Source organism: Salvelinus alpinus, chromosome 8, assembly GCF_045679555.1.
Source record: "Salvelinus alpinus chromosome 8, SLU_Salpinus.1, whole genome shotgun sequence".
NCBI classification, from domain to species: Eukaryota; Metazoa; Chordata; class Actinopteri; order Salmoniformes; family Salmonidae; genus Salvelinus; species Salvelinus alpinus.
In genome coordinates this window covers 67,086,728-67,093,886 of record NC_092093.1, presented here as the reverse complement: position 1 = coordinate 67,093,886, position 7,159 = coordinate 67,086,728, and positions in this window count along the sequence as shown.

The window sequence follows — 7,159 nt, the reverse complement described above, 5'->3', positions numbered from 1 at the left end:
CTCCATGTGCTCGCCAGAGGTAGCCTGACTGCCATTAGGTACCGAGATGAGATCCTCAGACCCCTTGTGAGACCATATGCTGGTGCGGTTGGCCCTGGGTTCCTCCTAATGCAAGACAATGCTAGACCTCATGTGGCTGGAGTGTGTCAGCAGTTCCTGCAAGAGGAAGGCATTGATGCTATGGACTGGCCCGCCCGTTCCCCAGACCTGAATCCAACATCTGGGACATCATGTGTCGCTCCATCCACCAACGCCACGTTGCACTACAAACTGTCCAGGAGTTGGCGGATGCTTTAGTCCAGGTCTGGGAGGAGATCCCTCAGGAGACCATCCGCCACCTCATCAGGAGCATGCCCAGGTGTTGTAGGGAGGTCATACAGGCACGTGGAGGCCACACACTACTGAGCCTCATTTTGACTTGTTTTAAGGACATTACATCAAAGTTGGATCAGCCTGTAGTGTGGTTTTCCACTTTAATTTTGAGTGTGACTCCAAATCCAGACCTCCATGGGTTGATAAATTTGATTTCCATTGATCATTTTTGTGTGATTTTGTTGTCAGCACATTCAACTATGTAAAGAAAAAAGTATTTAATAAGAATATTTCATTCATTCAGATCTAGGATGTGTTATTTTAGTGTTCCCTTTATTTTTTTGAGCAGTGTATATAGAACTATACATTTCTGATTATTTCATGCAAAACAATCAGGAAGCAATTGCACACATTTAGCTCTATCCTCATCAGAGTTATAGGCTACAGCAAATAACTGCATGCCTTTCATGACCAAACAATTGATCATGTCATTTCAGATATGTGAGGGTAGCCTCACAATATCTCTCAATATTGGCCACCATTAATTGGACAGTTGACTGATATAAAAGTGAACAATGCCTGACAAGTATGAGTGGTTTAAGTTAATTTCTCTTAAGGATCCGCCCCTTTATTTCAATTTTCGCCTGAAATTACATATCCAAATCTAACTGCCTGTAGCTCAGGCCCTGAAGCAAGAATATGCATATTCTTGATACCATTTGAAAGGAAACACTTTGAAGTTTGTGGGAATCTGAAAGGAATGTAGGAGAATGTAACACATTAGATCTGGTAAAAGATGTTACTAAGAAAGAAAAACATTTTTAATTTTTTTTGTACCATCATCTTTGAAATGCAAGAGAAAGGCAATAATGTATTATTCCAGCCCAGGTGAAATTTAGATGTTGGTCAATAAATGGCAGCAGTGTATGTGCAAAGTTTTAGACTGATCCAATGAACCATTGCATTTCGGTTCAACATTTTCTATCAAGACTGCCCAAATCTGCCTAATTTGTTTATTAATAACTTTTCAAATTTCAAAACTGTGCACTCTCCTCAAACAATAGCATGGTATTATTTCACTGTAATAGCTAAAATAGCCTCCAACACTCTACTCAGCAAATTGGATGCAGCCTATCACAGTGCCATCTGTTTTCTCACCAATGCCCTATATACTACCCACCACTGCGACCTGTATGCTCTTTTTGGCTGGCCCTCGCTTCATATTAGTTGCCAAACCTACTGGCTCCAGGTCATCTATAAGTCTTTGCTAGATAAAGCCCCGCCTTATCTCAGCTCACTGGTCACCATAGCAGCACCCACCCGTAGCACGCACTCCAGCAGGTATATTTCACTGGTCAGCCCCAAAGCCAACTCCTACTTTGGCCGCCTTTCCTTCCAGTTCTCTGCTGCCAATGACTGGAATGAATTGCAAAAATCACTGGAGCTGGAGACTCATATCTCCCTCACTAACTTTAAGCATCAGCTGTCAGAGCAGCTTACAGACCATTGCACCTGTACATAGCACATCTGTAAATAGCCTATCCAACTACCTCATCCCCATATTGTTATTAATTTTTTTGCTCCTTTGCACCCCAGTATCTCTACTTGCACATTCATCTTCTGCTCATCAATCACTCTAGTGTTTAATTGCTAAATTGTAATTATTTTGCCACTATGGCCTATTTATTGCCTTACCTCCCTAATCTTACTTAATTTTCACACACTGCATATAGACTTTTCTATAGTATTATTGACTGTACGTTTGTTTATCCCATGTGTAACTCTGTGTTGTTTGTGTCGCACTGCTTTGCTTTATCTTGTCCAGGTCGCAGTTGTAAATGAGAACTTGTTCTCAGCTGGCCTACCTGGTTAAATAAAGGTGAAAAAACAACAACTGTAAATTGGACAGTGCAGTTAGATTAACAAGAATGTAGGCTTTCTGCCAATATCAGATATGTCTATGTTCTGGGAAATGTTCTTGTTACTTACAACCTCATGCTAATTGCATTAGCCTACGTTAGCTCAACCGTCCCGTGGATGGGACACCGATCCCGAAGAAGTTTTAAGTAACCTCTTCAAGAGGTGATGACATTGGAACCAAATAGGTTTAACATTTATTTAACAATCCCTTGAAAACGGCACTTATTGTCAATGGTTTTAGCAGAGCCTGGGTTCTCCTTGCCACCCCAGCAGCCAACTTGAATGTTCTGCACCGTATTGTGACATTTTATTGATAAGGACATATTAGGAAAGCCTCAGTCTCAACAGGACTTGTGAGGCTGTCCTAAAAAGGAATATTCTTATTCTAAGCAGGCACAGACTATTGAATAAAGATACAGTAGAATACCATGTTGTATGAAATAGATAGGGCCAGGAAGCTAAGGGCTTTTAGTATGCAGACGGTGTAGGAGACTAGTATGACAGACAGTTTTGTCTCAGTTCTGAAATGGAAAACAAACACAGACAATCAGCTTTTACGACATTTCCATTTGAGGAGCTTCTATCTATCCCATCCACTCCCGGCAGACTAGGAGTACTTACATTTTCTCTGTGCTATCTTAACTGACACACTGGACTATAGATACATGATAATGTCTACTGCCCATTCTAAAGAGGCTATGTTTGATACATAGTAATCAGTGCTTAAAGTGGAATAAAATGGGTGCTCGTACTCATTTTAAATTTAGGTGCCAGTACTCATCATATTTTAAGCCAATATTCTATTAGAGGTGCCAGTACTCAAGAATATTTGCAGGTTCTCAGTACCTTGTTCCGGCCCAATTTAAACACGGATAGGAATGAAGTATGATGTATTAGTATAGTGAATTTAAACTACATGTGTTTGTTATTTACCCCATGATTCCCGTGATATTTACGCCCCCCCCCCCTCTGGCTACTTTCACCACTAAACACAATCTACCCACTGGGCAGACACTTGTTGTTTCCACATCATTTCAACGGCAAAAAAAGAAATATGTGATGGCTGATTCAACATGGAAAACTGACTGGATTTGCAAAAAAGTTATCAATGTAAGGGAATTTCATATTTTTTTCACCCAACCTTTAACCTAAATCCAATGACATGGGGATTTGTTTATTGATTTTAGCTGACAACTTACCCGGAATGTTTTCAAAACTAGATGTTGAAATTACATCTGTGCCCAGTGGGTATTGTGGTGCATGTAAGAGGTTCAAGTGAAACTCCACAGAGGGATTTGAATATTATACAAAGTACTGCCTCTTCATACTGTATTGCCACTCCTCAGGAGATAGATCGGTTATTACACATCTCACCATTTCCCTTCATTTTATCAAAGGGTTTCCTTCCACCTTAATTGGCATTGTTTGCCAACTCCTTGCTGCCATAGCAACGCCAGCATAGTGGCTGGATTATAACTCAGCGGAGATAGTGACCTTCACGATGTCTGTGCTCACACACACACACAATCACACACACACACTCACATGCAAGCAGTGATGCTGCAAGGGACCACCCAAAAGTGTCTGAATGTTTAATAACTATTTCCCTGCTTGAGTCATTACTTGCAAACACTTGATATTCATCAGCTCCGAAGTGTTGAGTACTGAGTGAGATAGACACACAGCCATTGCCTCCAAGGGTAAACTTTCTGCCTCTGCTACCCTTCACTTTGAGAGAGGGAGAGGGTATAGTGCGTAAGTGTCTGTGTGCGTGGGCATTTCTGTGTGTGCGTGTGAGCGTGCGTGAGTGTGTCATGATTTCTCTCTACTTGTTTGGAGCTGTCGGGGAAATGCCAGAACATCATCACTTCCCAGCAGAGCCTCTCGGCGGCCCCAAATGACCCCATTCATAATCTGGCAACCTGACTCGTTCTTACTCTCTAACTCTCTCTGTCTGCCTCACAAATGGCACCCTATTCCCAACACGGCGCTCTAACTTTTGACCCCGGCCCATAGGGATCTGGCCAAAAGAAGTGCACTTCATAGGGAATAGGGCGCCATTTGGGACACAGCCCAGAGAGAGTCGTCTGAGAGGGTTTCATAATCACATTCACACTCAAATCGGAGGCTAATTAGTAGTTCTGTCAGAAGAAACCGCACGAACAGAATGGGAATCAAGCCTTATTTCGTCTGTGGTCTGTGAGAGAAGAGCCTGCTGATTTGCAGAGGGCCTTTGATTCTAGGAAACGCTCGGGGGGGGGGGGCAGTTAACAGACTCCAGATGAAAGAGGAATGAACTAGCCATTGATGATGTATTTAAGCACACTTCAATACCAAGTTTGACAATTAGTCTCAGTCCAACAAACCTGCTGGCATGGGTGCACAGGCATAGGCGAAGAGGGGACGTTGAAAGAGAGAGCGACAACAAGCTTCAACAACCTTGTCCAATGACAGATGCACAAATAACGCTGTATGGGTCTGTGTTGTGTAATTTCCTTCATGCTCGTCCTTGGTTTTCTCGTTTGTTTCCACCTGAAAGAAGGCTACGTGATTCATGCTTCTGTCACACCTCAAAATAAGCTGTTGCTACTGAAGCAGCCACTCGATAAAAGTGAGAAAGCACTTTTGGAGGAGTATTGATTGTGATTCAGACTCAGAAGCCAGGTGCTAGCCTTACCTGCAAACATGCACCGCGAAAAAAGGAAAGAGAGAAAATTGTGTTAGCTAACCTGAGCAGGCTGTACTGGGATTAGTACCTGCATGACACAAACAGGGCTGAGGCACACCAGGTCAGAGCTGTTTATGCTCTCGCTCCTTCCACACACACACAGCAAACATCATTTAGAGTGGATGGATGATGCCATTCTGTGGCCTGCAGAGTTAGGTGAGTCAAATAGAGGGCTGGATGGGAGAGTTTACGATGAGAAAGCTTATGCCTAGAGGCACCAGGGGGCTTATTGACCATAGCTGGGCCAGTTCACTTTCCATTAGGAGCCCTCTCACAGCCTCAAAGAGCCAAGTAAACACGCACACGCACACACGCACACACACACACACACACACACACACACACACACACACACACACACACACACACACACACACACACACACACACACACACACACACCAGAGAGACCTACACCAGTTCTATATAAAGTCACTGATTTATATCCACTTGTTTCCATTTGCAGTAAGATTGCACAGTAAACCACATCCTGCCACAGTCTTTCAGCACCAGACCACCACTATTCATCTCACACTGAACAGGCCTATATGCTGCATGGGGAGAATGGATGGTCCCCAAGTGAGACAAGTCACTCCATTCCTGTAGCTTGAAATCATGAAAAAAAGAAACATGATTTTTGACCTGTAGAGTTTATGTTGAAATTATGAGCTGAACACAGTTGATCAATCAGAAAGGAATTAGGCCTACATTTTTAGCAAAGATAGACATACAGTATATCCGTGCCTATACTATTTACGTAACTATTAATCAGTAGATCAGTATATTTTTAGCTTAGAATCATTCAAAGCAGGGCCTCCCGAGTGGCACAGTGGTTTAAAGCACTGCATCACAGTGTTAGCAGTGCCACTAGAGATTCTGGGTTCCCGTCCAGGCTCTGTCGCAGCCGGCCGCGACCGGGAGACCCATGGGGCGGTGCACAATTGGCACAGCGTCGGTACGCACTAGCGACTCCTGTGGTGGGCCGGGCACAGTGCACGCTGACACGGTGGCAAGGTGTACAGCGTTTCCACCGACACATTGGTGCAGCTGGCTTCCGGGTTAAATGGCCATTGTGTCAAGAAGCAGTATGGCTTGGTTGGGTTGTGTTTCGGAGGACACACGGCTCTCGACCTTCGCCTCTCCTGAGTCCGTACGGGAGTTGCAGCAATGAGACAAGACTGTAACTACCAATTGGATGCCATGTAATTGGGGAGAAAAAGGGGTAAAACATTTTTTATAAGCAAACTGAAGCCATTTTAATTTAGAAATACAACGGGTGACATTTCCTTATGACATTCCCCGTGTTTGTTTTGATCCAGATACTACCAGGCGGTGCTGCGGTGCCACACATTACCATGTCATCATTTAACTGTCCTCTAACCTGCTTCCTCAGACAATGTCTGCGGTCACAGCAGACAAACACTGTGAGATGGAAAAATTATTTCTCACAAGGTCGACAGGCAGACAGGCTGCCACTCAGCCACACAGGCAGTGATGGGTGGCAGCTCAACGCTTACAATGGAAGATAGACACAGGAAATGGGGAAGAGGGGAAAACATAGGGAAATTGCTTTTCATATAAATGATGATTTTCAGTATATATTATTCTACAATTAATGAATTCTACAATCTCTCTCTCACATTCCCCACATTCAGTTATGTTTATAATTCCAGTACGCGAATGTGAATACAGTGTTCTGAATTATATTATCAGTATGTAAATGTGAATAAATAACCCAAAATGTGTCTTGATTTTTAAAATGTCTTCCTTTCCAAAACAAACACTAGTTGCTTTCCAAAGGATTGTCAGACTGATGGATGGTAAGTACATGTTAAAATGCCTCACATGATGGAGTGTTCGTAGTTCCCTCGGGTTGCATTCCAGTCTTAGCAAGGCTTCCAAAATGACCACGCTTTTTAACTCTCACATGTCTCCCTTTGCTGGACTGTCAGTCGTTCTCCAAGCCTCCAATATTTATGTTTCGTAAAAAACAGAAACACCATCATCATCCTACCTATACCTTATTTCTTTCTATCCCCCATGCTTACCTGTCAGGTACCACCTTCTAGGCATATATATATTATATTACATTTTCCACAGCCATTGTATCTATGATATTATAGTACATTTTCCACAGCCATTGTATCTATGATATTAAATTACATTTTTCACAGCCATTGTATCTATGATATTAAATTAC